General features: G+C 45.3%; 1 protein-coding gene across 3 annotated transcripts in view; it reads right to left on the bottom strand.

Annotated features, from left to right (window-relative positions):
- Positions 1–6,591, bottom strand: part of TP53INP2 (tumor protein p53 inducible nuclear protein 2) — a 42,021-nt gene extending 35,430 nt beyond the window's left edge. Inside the window, exon 1 of one of the 3 annotated variants that reach the window (XM_084853888.1) lies at positions 6,191–6,591. The gene's annotated coding sequence lies outside the window, so the exon portion shown is untranslated. The remainder of the gene's footprint in view (positions 1–6,190) is intronic. The other 2 variants (XM_084853887.1, XM_084853889.1) reach the window with 2 other exon arrangements.
- Positions 6,592–16,528: the final 9,937 nt, after the last annotated feature.

The following is a 16,528-nucleotide window of genomic DNA, read 5'->3' as shown; positions in this document are numbered from 1 at the left end:
AAAAGAGGAAGTGTGCCACCAAAATGTAGGACAATAGAGGACACTGATTTGCAGAATGTTTATTCATTTATTTATTGCATTTATATCCCACCTTTTTTCCTCCATGGAACCCAAGGCAGCATACATAATCCTCCTCTCCATTTTATCCTCACAACAACAGCAACCCTGTAAGGTAGGTTGGGCTGAGAATCTGTGACCGGCCCAAATTCACCCAGTTCCATGGCCGAGTGGGACTAGAACCCGGATCTCCTGGCTCCCAGTCCAATACTCTAAGTGACTGCTATAACTTAAATAGAAATATAATGCATCTCACCATAGTAGGGAAGGGTGTGACTAGGTGAGCTGTGTGCCAGTCTGCTGTCCAGGAGCTCGGTGTTGATGGGCAACTCCAGGGGCCTTGCTCTTTGTTCTTATGGTTTTTTAATCTTTAAACAAAATTTGGACCAGACAGCTCTTCAAATAGAGGACTGTCCTCTGTAAAGTAGGGCACATGGCCACCCTATGTCAGATGCCAGCTCAGCCACAAAGAAGAGCAGTTTATGCTAAAATGCCCTCACTCACATTAACTTGATTTTACAGGGCAAGAACCAAAGTCAGGCTTAAAATTTGGCACCAAAATCTATTGAAAAGCTTCCTAACGTCTGGAGAGGAAGGAGTGGATGTGGGCAGGATAATCTCATTCACTTCATCCATTGCACTAAAATAATATGCATGTGCATACTGGCACAGCACGTGGTGACGCCAGGTCGTGTGATATGTTCCTGCACCCCAGCGCATGAACACCAGTGAGCATCTGTGTGCCAAAAAAGGACATGGCCTCTCATAGATGTTGTAGAACCTGAATGTGTAGCCAATAATGTAGGCCAGCCTTCCCCAATCTAGTGCCCTCATATATGTTGGACTAGAGCTCCCATTTTCCCCAGCTGGCCTGTAGTCAAACATATCTGGAGGGCCCAATATGTTGGGGAAGGCTGGCTTTGGCAGAAGACCAGTCACTCACCATGCACTGATTGCTTTTCTACCTTTCTACCATTTGGGGCGGGGTGGGGGGGGAAGTAACAAAGAATCACAAGCAAGGAGATACAACCCAGTAAGGCCTCTTGACCCAAACATAGTCAACAAAATGACTACAGCCACAGCCACAGAAGGCTATCTTCCCTCTTTATTACAAGATTCTCTGCATGATCCACCTAGAGACTTGACATTATTCCATTATCATCTGTGTACAGAGAGACTGGTTTCATGATGTCAGGTGGTGGCACATTATTTTGAAGGCATCCAAGTGAGTTCTTCTGAGGTTTTTGTTTGGCAAAGGGAAACTAAACCGGAAACAAAAAGAGCTATTCTCATTCCTCCAACCTCTTTGTTTTGTGAATCATTGGCTCTCCAAAATAATCCCGTTAGGTAAGACCAGGAAGAAACAAAACAAGAGGAACAATTGAAACAAAGACCAATGATGCACAAGAACACTACACTGTAGGCAGGGAGAAGGAGTGGGTAGCCCTTACTTCTGTAATTAACAGGGACAGAGCTTCTAGAACTGAAAAGAGCTATTGTAAGAGTCACAAAATACCTATTTAGAATGAAGAGATTTCTCCCCCTCCCCCCAAAATAAACCCTTTTGAAATACTTCAGAGCAGAAAGGGCACTGAAGGCATGCCAAGGAAAACATTCCAAAACAGATCTAAGAATACCTGCTCAGTCATCACCATAGTGTACAAAGGCAATATGTGCTCATGACGCTTGAGAATTGCTGTCTTCATCACCTCCTACTCAGATAGGATGGCGATGCAAAAAATAGCTTCATCCCTCCCATTGGTGACTCTACACAACTCTTTGGGATCTAATGGCCCAGTTCACACGTCACAGCAACCCAAGATTTTTTGTTTGTTTTTAAATCACTTGTTGCGACATGCAAACTGGCCAATGAGTCATAACTAATATACATCACACAACCTTCATCCAAAACTTTAAAGTGCATGAAGGCAGCAAGAGACTCGCATGGCTACCCGTCTTGAAATCACAGATAACGCAAATGCTAACATTGCTCTTCTTGCAAGCTAGCCAAAGAAACTGGAATCATTGAAGGCTGAATTCCTGGGCATGACTGTGTGTACAATTCCCCAATCCAGCGACTTCCAGATGGGCCATGCTGGCTGGGGATGATGGGAGCAGTAGTCCAACATATCTGGAGGGTGCTGAGTTGGGTGATGGTTGTTGTTGTTTATTCGGTCAGTCGCTTCCGACTCTTCGTGACTTCATGGACCAGCCCACGCCAGAGCTTCCTGTCAGCCGTCGCCACCCCCAGCTCCCCCAAGGTCAAGTCTGTCACCTCCAGAATATCATCCATCACCTTGCCCTTGGTCGGCCCCTCTTCCTTTTGCCTTCCACTTTCCCTAGCATCAGCATCTTCTCCAGGTCGTCCTGTCTTCTCATGATGTGGCCAAAGTACTTTGGTTTTGCCTTTAATATCATTCCCTCAAGTGAGCAGTCTGGCTTTATTTCCTGGAGTATGGACTGATTTGATCTTCTTGCAGTCCAAGGCACTCTCAGAATTTTCCTCCAGCAAATTCCTTCAGCAAATCCAGCAAAGTGATGGTTGTGCTAACTGTTTAATAACAATGGCAAAACTGGAAAGCAAGGCGTTTCCATGTGTTATTAGAGGAATGAACATCTCAGTCCAGGAAATGCAGCTTTACTGATTAAATGGCACAGTACACCAACTTCTGGGCAAGCACAAATTGCTATTCTATAGTTTTTTTGCGCAGTATTCAGCTTCCTGAGAAGTTTCTTTCTTTTCTTTTTTTAAGTAACTTTCTAATCCATCCTTATGATTACCAAGATATTTTTAGCTGTTCAGTTTTAAAATTGTGTTAGTGCATTCTTAGATCTTTGCACTACTGCTGGCATTTATCTACTTTAGTTTTATTCTGTTTTAAACATATGGTTTTATATTATGTTTTACTACGTCATTGTATTTTATGGTTTTAAGCTTTGTCTTGTAAACCACCCAGAGAGCCTTGGCTAATGGAAAGTATCGAAATGTAAAAAATATCTTTGGAAGCACATGGGCAGGCGATCAGTACCCAGATGGGCTGCTTAATGAGATTTCCAGCATGAGCAGGGTGGGGCAGGGCTTTAGGGCCTTGCTATTTCCTCCCCATGTTTAGCAGTAGAAGAATAAATCATGGAAAACTGGAAAAACTGCAGAATAAATCATGCAAAATAATAGCATTTGGGCACCTTGCATAATTTATACAGGTTGCAGAATTCAGCTTTTCTTGGTGCAGAATTTTGTAAAGACTCAGTTTGTACACATGAGCAGAGTACAACTTCTTTGGCTGGTGGATTGTCAAAACATTAAGATAAATCTACACTAAGACAAGATGGAGGGGTCTTTTCAGGTAGGGCTATGCTGCCATGGTTTTCACACTAGACCTACAGTAACACAAACATTTCAAATGGTAATTATCCATTTATTGTTGTTGTTGTTGTTGTTCAGTTGTTCAGTCGTTCAGTCTCTTCGTGACCCCATGGACCATAGCACGCCAGGCCTTCCTGTCCTGTGCTCTCTTCCGGAGTGTGCTCAAGTTCATATTCATTGCGTCGGTGATGCTATCTAGCCATCTCATCCTCTGCCGTCCCCTTCTCCTTTTGCCTTCTGTCTTATCCAGCATCAGGGTCCATTTATATCCTACCCTAAATTGTCAATTTCTCAAAACCCCATAGGTGCCTTTTGTTTGCACATTTGGCCATTCCATTTTCATAGTGCATGGAAGACTTTGCTTTCTACCTCAACAATTAAATTTTGTTGAAGCTTATGTATAATTACCAGAAAGCTGTATTCTCAGATATATGTATTTCATATGTATTCATTGATATGGATGCATACAAATCTATGTTTGCATATAAAATATTTCTCCTTTTTCTCCTCTTCTTTCTTTTTATTTTTTTGGTGAAATATCACAATGAAAATTAATTTTAGAAATTATACATTTTAAAATACAGCATGCCAAATGACCCTGAAATCCAAACTACCCTGCAATGTTACCAATACTGATGATGAGTAAGTGAACCAAAATATGAGGAACATCCCTCCTTTGCCCGCACTCATGTCTTACTTATTTTCTATGATGGCCCAACCTTCTTGCTCAGCAGTACAAATACAAAAATATGACATTGCTCCATGCAGGCCTTTTCTGCCCATGAAATTATCAAAGGAATGCACCGATCTCCAGCACTCCAGTACATGACAGGCTTCTACACAGGTCAAAAGAGGACAACTTCAATATGCGTGGATGGGGAGGGAAGGATTGGAAAGGGCTGGCCTTGGTGACGTCTCAATGTCATATGCAAATCATAGCAACGTCACCACAGGCTTCCAATCCCAGGCAGCCAATGGGAGCAGAGATCAACCCTTAATCTTAATCCGCTGGCAAAGAAACAACAAAAGAGGCAAAAACAAGGGAAGGCTAAGAAGAGAAACTGACTAACCGGAGCGATTGTTTATCCGCCCGGGTCTAGAAAATGGGATGTCTATTTGTCACTTTAGCCACACGCCTGCTCTTTGTTCCCTTTTCCCTACGTACAGAGGCGCGGAGACACATCGACCACAGCTGACAAAGTGGGCTCTAGTTCACCAAAGCTTATTTATGCCACGACAATACACATTTGTTAAGTCATTTTAAAGAGCCGCGAGAGCCCTGGTTGGTTTTGCCAGCCCAACTTGGCACGGCCGTACATTTCCATCAAAGAAGGGTGGGTGTGTTGTTGCAGACGCTTTCCTTCCCGGCCCTCCACCGCACCCTGATCCACAAGTCCATGCACGGCTGACGTTTCCAAACCCAGAAGTGGTCCCGTAAATGTCTGCAGTTCCCTTGCAAAGATTCACCCAAGGAGAAATCCTAACCCTACCCAAACAAAGCAAGCAAGAAGAAAGCAAGCGAGCAAGAAACAGAGAAAGAGAGAGAACTGGGAGAACACAACAAATCAAGTAGGCATTTTGCTTTATGAACCCATCTTACAGCCATACATAGCGGTAGCTGGCAGGATTGCAGTGGGTAACGAACTACTCTTCATTGCTACAGCCTGGCTCTCAAGGAAACAGCTGAACGAAAAAGCAGCAGCAGCAGCAGCCAGCCCCCCCCCCCATCTGCAGTTAATGATGATGAACATTTTCCATTCGCCATCGCCTGTTATGACCTCAATGAGCCATGCTCCACACAAACAAGGGGATGTGTTTTGCTTTCTTCTTTCCTCCTCTTTCTCTTCCTTTCCCTGCTCCTTCGCCTCCCACCTTTCCGGTGCATTATTAATATTTGCAACATTTTCGTTGCTGCTGCTGCTCCTGGTCGCCAAAGAAAGTCAAGACAAAAGGCTCTTTCTGCATTTTAAGCAAAGAAGGAGAGTCGATTACAATCGAATCAGATCCCGAGCTCTGGCGCGTTATTATTTCTGGCGATCTCTTAACAGTCTTTTGTTTCGTACCAAAGCCCTTCATAAATAGAACGATAATGACCTTTTAAAACGATTATGCAATTATTTACATTAGAGGATCTGGTTTTAAACTGGAGTATTGTACTCTCAAAAATCTGTCCTGAGATTATTATCCACATACACATATCTACCCATATTCATTTGCAAGTCAGAACAGAGGGCGATTCTTGGTGGCTTAAACAGCAGTCTCCTTCCTTCCCAGACCCTGAATGCCCGTGAATCTCTCCCTTGTGACTCTAGAGGCCAAGGCATTCTTGCTTCTAAACTCAAAACAAAGATCTTTCCCTCCCGGTGTGTATATGTTCTCCTACCGCAAGACAATGTATTCGTTATTTCCCTGCCAACCAGAGGACGAAATCACAACGCGTCCATAACAACATATCCAGAACTATACAGCGATGCACCCAGCCGCATAGAGAATGCCAAATACAAAGAGGGGTTTAAAATGACACACTAGAGGGGGAATCGATATCAGAGCTGAATGCCACATAATAAAACACACCCTGCAAGCAAAGGGATGGGCTCTTAAAACTACAACAGTAAATAGATATTCAAACTACTCTTTGCGATTATATATATATATATATATATATAACACATTACACGGAGTGTTTTCGTTCGACACAAAGAGATTATGGTTTTCAAGTCTGGAAATAAATCAGCCGCACCGGGGGTGGGGGAAAACAGGACTTACCTTGCCTTTAATGTCATCAAATGTTTTGTAAACAACGCCACACGTACACACACACGAAAAAACCACAAGGTTTTTGTTTTAAAAAAGCACCAGCTTTAGGCAGAGTCCGTGAGGTAGTTTTAATTGAAATCAACCAGGCTCAATAATAAAAATGATAATTTAAAATAAAGAGACCCCCCCAAAAAAAGATGCAGGGAGAGGAAGTGGTGGTGTGGTGATGATGTAAGTGGTGTCTCCGATCTTCTCAGAAGATATGCACCATTGCAAACTGCATGCAGCTGCCCTCGCGTCCGGACGCCTTTCCTCCCCCGGCTGAAGTCTTAATATTATTATTTTTCTGTTATTGCTGAATCCCCAGTTGATCTCGGCTCAGAAATTAGAACGTTCAAACAGCTGATTGTGGCGTCACAAAGGGGCCCGCCCGCTGCCGGAGAGGCCGCCGCTCCCAGCAGCCAATGAGAGGCGGCCAACGGCTGGAAGGCGGAGCTTTTGGAGCAGCGGTGGGGGGAGTTCTTCGCGCTCCACGTGAGCGCTGGACCCGTGGTAGGGTTGGGTGCTGCTGGGCACCACAGCGTGGGCAGGGGGATTTTCCCGTGGGAGGCGCAGGGCCGAAAAACAGGGGCGTACCCCTCCCGGAGCAGCCTTCGGGGCGGATGGGGCGAAGGCTTTCCCCCTGCCCCTCGAGTCCCGAAGTCTGAGTGGGTAGGTAGGGGACCATAAAAACCTTCCTCCTCCCACACGCGAAGTCTCCTAGGAGGGCAGCCTTTCAAAATCAAAGCTGTTGCTACATGTTCGCGCTGTGGAATTAACTCGTTTGGGGCGCAATCCTATGCATGTTTGGACAGAAAAAAAGTCCTACAAGTCCCAGCATTCCCCAGCCAGCTCAGCTGGCTGGGGAATGCTGGGACTTGTAGCACTTCTTTTCTGTCTAAACGTGCATAGGATTGCGCCCTTAATGAAGTACACCAGCCTTCCCCAACCTGGTGCCCTCCAGATGTGTTGGATTATAACTCCCATCATTCCCAGATGGAGCGTGCCAGGTTGGGGAAGCCTGAGGTACAGAAATGGCCTTCTGTTGTGACATATCTTGTGTGTGACTACAAGATCCTTACAGAAAGATTTGTCAACAGATAACAGTCTTTCATATCTTTGAGTGTCAATTGAACAGTTGCAGATCATGCTTCTTGCAGCTCGTTGCCATTCTTTTGAGCCCTACTGCTTAGGTTTTTTCTCTTTCTCTCTGCGTCATGTTTTTATGCCTACTCTTGCTAATGAAAGATAACATTTTGTGCAATTGATGAAGTGGATGCTAGCCCACTAAATCTTGTGGCGTAATACATTTGTTCACCTTAAAGGTCCTGTAAGACTGTGTACAATGCTGACTGGTTGACTCCCTATGATGTCATGGGGACACTTCCCCCTCCCTTTCTGAAGCAGTTTTTTCAACTTAAAAATACAATAATTTGTGTTTTGTTCTTTAATTTTTTTTTTAAAGGGTGGAATGAACATTCCATTGAATGAATATATGCGCTGTGCTTTAACTTCTTGTTTTAATGATGGGCAACCCATCTTGGGGTATGGTGAAAGGAGGAGCAGAATGATTGACTGAACTAACATTCATGTTGGCATTCCAATGGCAGGAGGAAGTTGGCAAGGATGTGCTGCAGCTCCTGTTTCAGTACTGAAAATATGCCTCCTGAGATAACATGTGTGAAGCACTTTGCACACAACCTCTGTCTCAAAGAAAGCAGATGCACAGCCTATAGCAATACCACTGAAAAGGGAAGCCAAAGCCTTCATTCAAATTGCAACATCAATTCTGCCTTAATCTACGTCTCTTTCAAACAAGACCCCGGAAGACTCGGGGTGCTTCCAGACAGAGAGCTCCTAGCACTAACACTCAAAAGGCATTGTGTATGTATTATGCCTTTTCCCCCTTAACTGATTGTTTTCTGGTAAGAAGAAAGGCTGAAGAATAGGTGGAAAAACACGGGAGGGCTACAAATGGAAGACATTCTTGTGTGGACCTCCCATAAAATTCCATGAATGGCACAGTACGATTGCACAGTAAAAGTTTTGTCTGGAAGCACCCAGGTATACAGTGTGAGATCGGACAGAAATTTCCCCTCCAGACAAGAAATGTAATAGAAGTCCCTCTATTGTAACCTTGCTGATCTGAAACTGTTCTGCCCAAGGCATGCACATTATCCAAATGTTAAAACAGCAACGAGTCTTCAAAGACATAATGGATTGTGGCATAAGCTGATACAGTGGACTCTAATCCCCAACACATCTTTTAGCCTTTAAGGGGCTGCAAGGCTCATCAGTTGCTTCTGCTGTAACAGGCTCCGAATGTTGGGTGCCGCCCTCCTCTCTGGTGGAAGTGGCCTTCCTATTGCAGGGTGAAAGGGTTTCAGCTAAAAACAGCCGAAAAGCCAGGAAGTGGCAGAAGTGATAAAAATGAGCTTCAGCTTGCCTGGTTAAAAAGACAATGAAAAAAGTGATAGACAGGAGATCTGTTGCCACAGACCGGTCTTCCCAAGCTAGTGCCTTCCCAATTTGTTGGACTGCATCTCCTATCCTTCCCAGGTTGGGAAGGATGGGAGTTGTAGTCCAACACATCTGGAGGGCACCAAGTTGGGGAAGGCTGTCACAGAGAAAGACTGTGGGGGTATTGGGAAGAGGTTGCCTTGTGGAGCCTTCCAACTTAGGGTGCAACCCCGTGCATGTCTAGACCGAAAAGAATCCTACAACTCTGAGCATGTCCTAGCCAGCCATGCTGTCTGTAGGATGCTGGGAGTTGTAGGACTTTTTTCTGTCTAAACATACATAGGATTGCGCCCTTAAATGCATGGCTGAAAGAGTCCATCCACCTCTCGTTTTTTCTGGCTGTACGTTATTGATGAAAGTAAGCAGAGGGAGCAACCCTATCTGGATCGACGCTTACCTCCAGTCCTGGGGGCGACCGCCTATCCAGTGCAGGGCGGGAGGAGTGGTAAGGAGTGGATGCTCCTTACCACTGCCCTGCTTTTGCAGCTAGACAGCCAGTTTCAGCTGTCTAACCGTGGGACCTCTGAGCGCAGGAAGGGGGAGTTGGATGACACATAGGAAATGCCATACCTCCCCGCCCCTGGGAATGCCCTGTTTTCCCCGCTCCGTGCTGCTCTTCCGAGCGTGGGGCTGATCCGTGCTGCCTATGAGGCAGCGTGGGAAGGAATGGAGGTGGGTTCTCTGGGAACCGACCAATCTAATGGCCGTCTAGCCACTGAATAGGCATAGGATTGTGCCCTACGTTCAGTAACTTGGATAAACCTTGGTGAACCCTCACTAGCCTCTAGGAGTGCTTCCAGGCAGAGGGTCCTAGTGCTGCCAATGAGAAGGCATATGCAGCTATTTTGCGTGTGGGTTTTTTTCCTCCTTAACACATTTTCTGCACAAGAAGTGGTGGGAAAATGTTGGAGGGTTACAAGTGGAGGATGTAATCTGGACCCCTCCTAAAATTCTGTGAATGAAGCAGGATGATGGTGCAGCAAAAGCTTTGTCTGGAAGCATCCTAACTTTCTGGCCCAACTGCTTTTAGCAAGGGATTTCAAGCCAGCTTTAGCAGCCTATGGCTAGTGACATGACAATGGTAGAAATACTGGACCCTACTTGGCATACGTGTTATCAGTGGTTGAAACTGAGCATTTCCCCTCATTCAATCTCAAATCCCCCTTACATCTCAATGAACGTGCATTAGAGAGGGGTGGCTTATCTACAAAAACATGTATGCTAACTAAACAATTTAAATAATTGACTTAATCAGTACGTAAATAGAGCTAATTTAGCATTTCTTTGTGCCCCATCATTAGAATCCTTGTATGAAATTCATGGACATGATGTGAGATAATTAAATAAGCGTGCCTGCATTTATGTGGTTTTTGTTGTTTATTTGGTCAGTCGCTTCCGACTCTTCGTGACTTCATGGACCAGCCCACGCCAGAGCTTCCTGTCGGCCGTTGCCACCCCCAGCTCCCCCAAGGTCGAGTCTGTCACCTCCAGAATATCATCCATCCATCTTGCCCTTGGTCGGCCCCTCTTCCTTTTGCCTTCCACTTTCCCTAGCATCAGCATCTTCTCCAGGGTATCCTGTCTTCTCATGATGTGGCCAAAGTACTTCAGTTTTGCCTTTAATATCATTCCCTCAAGTGAGAAGTCTGGCTTTATTTCCTGGAGTATGGACTGGTTTGATCTTCTTGCAGTCCAAGGCACTCTCGGAATTTTCCTCCAGCACCACAGTTCAAAAGCATCTATCTTCCTTTGCTCAGCCTTCCTTATGGTCCAGCTCTCGCAGCCATAGGTTACTACAGGGAATACCATTGCTTTAACTATGCGGACCTTTGTTGTCAGTGTGATGTCTCTGCTCTTCACTATTTTATCAAGATTTGTCATTGCTGTCCTCCCAAGAAGTAAACGTCTTCTGATTTCCTGGCTGCAGTCAGTGTCTGCAGTAATCTCTGCGCCGAGAAAGACAAAGTCTGTCACTGCCTCCACATTTTCTCCCTCTATTTGCCAGTTATCAATCAAGCTGGTTGCCATAATCTTGATTTTTTTGAGGTTGAACTGCAACCCAGCTTTTGCACTTTCTTCTTTCAGCTTCGTCATGAGGTTCCTCAGCTCCTCCTCGCTTTCAGCCATCAAAGTGGTATCGTCTGCATATCTGAGATTGTTAATGTTTCTTCCAGCAATTTTAACTCCAGCCTTGGCTTCATCAAGCCCAGCACCTTGCATGATGTGTTCTGCGTACAGATTGAATAGGTAGGGGGAGAGTATACAACCCTGCCGTACTCCTTTCCCAATCTTAAACCAGTCCGTTGTTCCGTGGTCTGTTCTTACCGTTGCTACTTGGTCGTTATACAGATTCCTCAGGAGGCAGACAAGATGACTTGGTATCCCCATACCACCAAGAACTTGCCACAATTTGTTATGATCCACACAGTCAAAGGCTTTAGAATAGTAAATAAAACAGAAATAGATGTTTTTCTGAAACTCCCTGGCTTTCTCCATTATCCAGCAGATATTGGCAATTTGGTCTCTAGTTCCTCTGCCTTTTCTAAACCCAGCTTGTACATCTGGCAATTCTCATTCCATGAATTGCTGGAGTCTACCTTGCAAGATCTAGAGCATTACCTTACTGGCATGTGAAAGAAGTGCCACTGTTCGATAGTTTGAACATTCTTTGGTGCTTCCCTTTTTTGGTATGGGGATATAAGTTGATTTTTTCCAATCTGTTGGCCATTCTTGTGTTTTCCAAATTAGCTGGCATATGGCATGCATCACTTTGACAGCATCATCTTGCAAGAGTTTAAACAGTTCAGCTGGGATACCGTCATCTCCTGCTGCCTTGTTATTAGGAATGCTTCTTAAGGCCCATTCACTCTTCAGACATCACTCTTCAGGATGTCTGGCTCTAGCTCACTGACCACACCGTCAAATCTATCCCCGCTATTATTATCCTTCCTATACAGATCTTTCGTATATTCTTGCCACCTTTTCTTGATCTCTTCTGCTTCTGTTAGGTCCTTGCCATCTTTGTTTTTGATCATACCCATTTTTGCCTGGAATTTACCTCCGATGTTTCTAATTTTCTGGAAGAGGTCTCTTGTCCTTCCTATTCTATTATCTTCTTCTGCTTCCGTACATTGCTTGTTTAAAAATAATTCCTTATCTCTTCTGGCTACCCTCTGGAATTTTGCATTTAATTGGGCATATCTCCCCCTATCACTGTTGCCTTTTGCTTTCCTTCTTTCTTGGGCTGCTTCCAGTGTCTCAGCAGACAGCCATCTTGCCTTCTTGGTTTTCTTTTTCTTTGGGATGTTTTTTGTTGCCGCCTCCTGAACAATGTTGCAAACTTCTGTCCATAGTTCTTCCGGGACCCTATCTACTAAATCTAGTCCCTTAAATCTATTCTTCACCTCCACTGCATATTCATGAGGAACATTAGTGAGCTCATATCTAACTGATCTGTGGGTCTTCCCTATTCTCTTTAGTCTGATTCTACATTGTGCAAGAAGAAGTTTGTGATCTGAACTACAATCAGCTCCAGGTCTTGTTTTTACCAGCTGCATAGATGTCCGCCACCTTTGGCTACAAAGGATGTAGTCAATCTGATTTCAGTGTCGACCGTCTGGTGAAGTCCATGTATAAAGTCATCTCTTAGGTTGTTGGAAGAGAGTGTTTGTTATGCACAATGAGTTGTCTTGGCAAAATTCTATCAGCCTATGTCCTGCTTCATTTTGTTCTCCCAGACCATGCTTGCCTGTAATTCCAGGTGTCGTTTGACTACCCACCTTAGCATTCCAGTCTCCTGTAATGAAAATAACATCTTTTTTTGGCGTACTATCCAGTAGGTGCTGCAGATCCTCATAGAACTGATCTACTTCTGCTTCTTCAGCATCTGTGGTTGGGGCGTATATTTGGATCACTGTGATGTTAAATGGCTTCCCCTGAATTCGAATTGAGATCATTCTGTCATTTTTTGGAATGTATCCAAGCACTGCTTTAGCCACTTTATTATTAATTATGAAGGCTACTCCATTTCTTCTGTGGTGCTCTTGTCCACAGTAGTAGATCTGGTGGTCATTTGATGTGAAGTGGCCCATTCCAGTCCATTTCAGTTCACTGACACCCAAAATGTCTATATTTAATCTTGACATCTCCCCAATAGCCACATCCAATTTGCCCTGGCTCATAGATCTTACATTCCAGGTTCCTATGGTGTGTGGATCTTTAGAACATCGGATTTGTTGTTCACCACCAGCACCATCAGCTGCTAGCCGTCCTTTCAGCTTTGAGCTAGCTGCGTCATCACATCTGGGGCTAGTTGAACTTATCCTCTGTTCCTCCCCAGTAGCATTTTGACCATCTTCCGACCTGGGAGTCCCATCTTCCGATGGTATACCGACATATCTCTGGTTGTACTGATCCATTTAGTTTTCATGGCAAGAATACTGGGGTGGGTTGCCGTTTCCTTCCCCAGGGATCGTATTTAGTCTGCCCTCTCTGCCATGACTTTCCCGTCTTGGGTGTCCCTTCACGGTTTAGCTCATGACGTCATTGAGGTGCTCAAGCTCCAGCACCATGACAAGGTAACGATCTCCTTTGCTGAAGATTTATGTGGTTACATTGTGCTAAACATTAAATAATGCTCCTTTGCTCTTTCATAATATATTTTAATTGTAGAATCTTGATTTAGAAGAACATAAGCATTGCATTCCCTCCCGATGTCTAAGGGCATTCCATATGCCCTCTCCCCATTACAGATGATGATGATGATAGAACAGACATCGAAGTCAAAATATTAATCACAGAAAAAGCAGCCCAAAGAAAGCAGAAATTCTGCCCTCAATACAGCTATAGACGTGGAGAGTGGCAGCCTATAGTCAAATGTCTCATGCTGTCTTTGGCTAGATGTGCTTTGTCAGGGCTCGGTGTGTTCTGCACCACAGAAAATTCAGTAAATGCAGTTGCACTGTTTGTTCTTTGCTCCTGGGACATGCATTTTCAAAGTATGTTGAATCTCTTAGCAAGAAGTGGCATTTTGACCAAAGTCCAGCAAGGCTTTTGACCTGATGGGACTGGGTGATGGCAGCCCATCGTGAACTGGGTCTGTGCTCTGGAACCCCGTAGGATAGTGCTGGGGTGATTCGGGAATGCCGTCATGCTGGAAATAGTGTGGAAGACTTGGGTAGGACGCTGCCTGCTACACAGGAACTGCCTGAGTTGGGTGCTTAGTCTGACTGTATGGCTGGGTCAGCCCTAGTCATAGAAGGTGGCGGGGGGGAGGGGGGAGTTGGTATAAGGCAGCTTCCTATGCTCTAGTTTCTTGGTGAGGGGCTGTAACTCAGTGGCAGAGCACATGCTTTGCATGCAGAAGGTCTCACATTCAATTCTTGGCATCTCTAGGTGGGGCTAGGAAAGAATCCTGCCTGAACCCCTGGACTGTTAGTGTTAACGGTCAGTATTAACAGTGTTCGGCTAGATGGGCCAATGGTCTGACCTGGTATAAGGCAGGTTCCTATGATCCTGTCTGTTGAGACTCCTAGTGGCTGCATCACATGACCCAAGCCTTGCATCCCAGCATCCAGTGCAGTATTACCCAGCAGCACCCTGGGGTGCGTCTCCAGGACGGCCTGCTCCTGCTTTATTTAAAAATCTTGCCACCTCACATGACAACTGTGGATTTCCTTGTGCAGTCAGGCTCTTCACCACTGCAGGAGCTAAGACAGTTGCTCTTTTAAACACATGAAAGCTTGAAATGTCAAGGATTCCTAAGGGCACGATGCCAGGTATGCAACGAACACTTGTGCAGCAAACCTGCGCCGAATATTCATCGTGTCAACAGGCAGGCCTGGGCAAATCTTGCAAAACAAGCTCCAAATTCTGCTGAAAAGGGGAGAGAAATTCTATGCCTAAAACAGATGGGGTAAACTGGCTAACGCAAAGGACTGGGGCGCTGGTAGCTGTTTTGGAAATAGTGGGTCACACATGGAAGCTCCTGGAAGTCTTTGTTATCCAGCTAAGGGCGTTTTCGGACAGATGGCTCTTACTGCTTCCAATCGAAAAGCATTGTGCAACTATTCTTTCTTTCCCTCTTAACAGATTTTCTCTGGAAAGAAAAAAAAAAAAGAGGAAGAAGCAGTGGGAAAACCTGGGAGAAGAAATGGAAGACAATAATGTCTGGACTCCCCATCAAAGTTGGTGAATGAGGCGCAGCGACTGCACGATAAAAGCCTCGTCTGGAAGCGCCTCTAGTGAGTGCTGGCAGGTGGATTCTAGTGCCTGTATTGGTACTGAAAGGACTCCGCAGGGATTTGGTGAAAAATAAAACTATAACCCCCTGCATATTCCCTAATGATGATTAAGGATGGGCGAATCATGTTTGCTGCAGTCTGGAAGTAATCCACTAGGTTCAAATTAATCCTGGACAAGCCCCTCCACCCATCACTAAGCCTGGACTGAATGCAATGATGCATGTTGATGATTTGCCTAATCTGTGCTGTCAGGCCTACAGAGGGAGGAGGAAGAGAAGGGCTTGCTCTTTCTTCTTCTGTAGGGCAGTAGACTTCCTGAAGCCAGGGTCTGCTGTGCTGAATTAGGTTGATGTCAGTCAGAGACAGGCATGGGTAGGCCAGGCCTCAGCCCAGACATAGGGAGGTTCTACCGCTTTCAGGAGGGAAGGAAGAAGCATCTGAGGCAAGCTGGATGTTGGCATCATGTACCCGTGAACACTGGCTCAGCTGGCACTTGGCCTTTTCTCCCTTTATATGTAGCCTAGAGCAACCTTCCCCAAAGTTGTGGCGCCCAGCTGCGTTGGACTGTAACTCCCATCATTCCCTGCCTTTGGCCATGTTGGCTGGGAATGATGGGAGCTGCAGTCCAACACATCGGGAGGACACAAGATTGGGGAAGGCAGGCCTCAAGAGTTGCCTCTTGCAGCCCATATCCATGTGGAGCACTGTGCCATACCCAAACTGTGCAGTGAGGTGATGTCATGGCAAAGCATGGGTGGCTGCACCCATTTCCCAGTTCACACTGAGTTGTGACTCGATCACGCCAGCCCTGATTGATCTGTGCATGCGCATAACTGCACGCGCTTAATGGGCCAGTTCGCATGACACAAGAGCCCCACCGTGGGTTGTTTAACCCTCGGTGGGGCTGTGGTGCGTGCCGGCTGCCATTTTGCATATTCAACACCTGAGTGGGGGTTGTCATATCATTGAACCCCACTATTGTAGGTTATGCGAGGGTTAAACAACCGTTGCATAACCCTACAACAGACCATGGATTATGCAAGGCTTGTTTAACCCTCTCATAACCCATGGTGGCCTGGTTTGCATGACATGACAACCCCCATTTTTAACATGCAAAATGGCACCCATGGGAGATGGGGGCTCATTGTGGGTTATATAACTCACTGCAAGCTGTGGTGTGTTGTCTGAATCAGGTCAGTGTGCAGAGTCCTTTCATGAACAGGGGAGGGTTGAATTTAGCCCAATGCATTCTCTTCTGAACAGTGGATCAGTGGGATCATTGACTTTCTCAATAGATTACATGCCTGCAGTTCCAGCAGCTGGAATTGGAGAGGAACCACACATCCATCACCTGCTTGTACATGAAGTTTATTTATGTTAATATTTCTGCAATGCTTTCCCACCTGTGGCTTATGAAGTTAAAAACATTTAAAAGTACATAATAACATAAAATAGCATAAAACAAGCAAAACACAGCACTCCCCACCCCTAAATGAAGCAGCCATAAAAATTACAGTAACAATTATAATACAGAGCCAAGGAAAAG

The sequence above is a fragment of the Heloderma suspectum genome, chromosome 4, assembly GCF_057233095.1.
Source record: "Heloderma suspectum isolate Gila_16-S chromosome 4, 16-S_ref, whole genome shotgun sequence".
In the NCBI taxonomy this organism is placed as follows: domain Eukaryota; kingdom Metazoa; phylum Chordata; class Lepidosauria; order Squamata; family Helodermatidae; genus Heloderma; species Heloderma suspectum.
The sequence above is the reverse complement of the archived record's forward strand: the minus strand, read 5'-3'. Positions and strand labels throughout refer to the sequence as shown.